The sequence below is a fragment of the Morone saxatilis genome, unplaced genomic scaffold, assembly GCF_004916995.1.
Source record: "Morone saxatilis isolate NCDOM2014 unplaced genomic scaffold, NCSU_SB_2.0 Contig24, whole genome shotgun sequence".
Lineage (NCBI taxonomy): Eukaryota > Metazoa > Chordata > Actinopteri > Moronidae > Morone > Morone saxatilis.
This window is the reverse complement of record NW_023339807.1, coordinates 17553508-17554350: the sequence shown is the minus strand read 5'-3', so window position 1 is coordinate 17554350 and position 843 is coordinate 17553508.

Here is an 843-nt window from a genome sequence, read left to right as displayed (position 1 = left end):
GGGGGGGAGTGTAAAGGAAAGTGGGGATGAAAGTGTGTGAAGAGAAAGCGTTGCCAGGAATAGAGAATGAAAGAGGGAGCGAAAAGAGAAAGTGGTGAGAGAAGAGGAGAGGAGGAGGAGGAGGATCTCGAAGGGGAGACGCTGTGAGCTATAAACAAGGTTAATAGGAGACAGCTGAGGGACAAAAGAGGGAGATATTTAGAAGAGAGAAGTAAGAGAGAGTGTGAGAGCAAGTGAAAAAGAGACCAAGAGAGATGCAGTGGGAGAAACTAAAAATGGAGAGGTGGGGGGTGGTACAGGTAGAGGGAAACAGAGCGAAGAGAGGCAGATGAGGGGAGAAGAGCGGGAGGTGTAGAGCAGTGAGAGCCAGGATAGACTCCACACCCGACCTTGTGAGAAACACTGTGGCTGTGAATTGAGAGACGGAGAGAAGAAAAAAAAACTGAAAAACAGAGTGAATGAGCCAGAGGAAGCGCGAGGGCGAGTCGGAAAAATACTCGAAATCCTAATTTTCTCTGCAGCCCATTTGAGCCAGCCGTGGCTTATAAAACGAACATACGCTTATCAGCCTGTGTCCGCCTGCCTCGCTGCCTGGCTGGCTGACTGCGACGCCTAATGGCATGCATGTCCTCTGCCTGATCCCCACTATAGTGGAGAAAAGCACAACGTCAGGGGAGTGCAGGCCATCACCAAAAATATCTAATGGCCTTCAGAGCTCACTGACTCTCCGCCATTTCATCAAGCTAGTGGCTATGCACTGTCAGGTGGGCTAGAATGAAGCTTTCCCATTCTCCATGTTCTTGAAGATTGCTTCCTAGAACCCATTGTGTGTGTGTGTGTGTG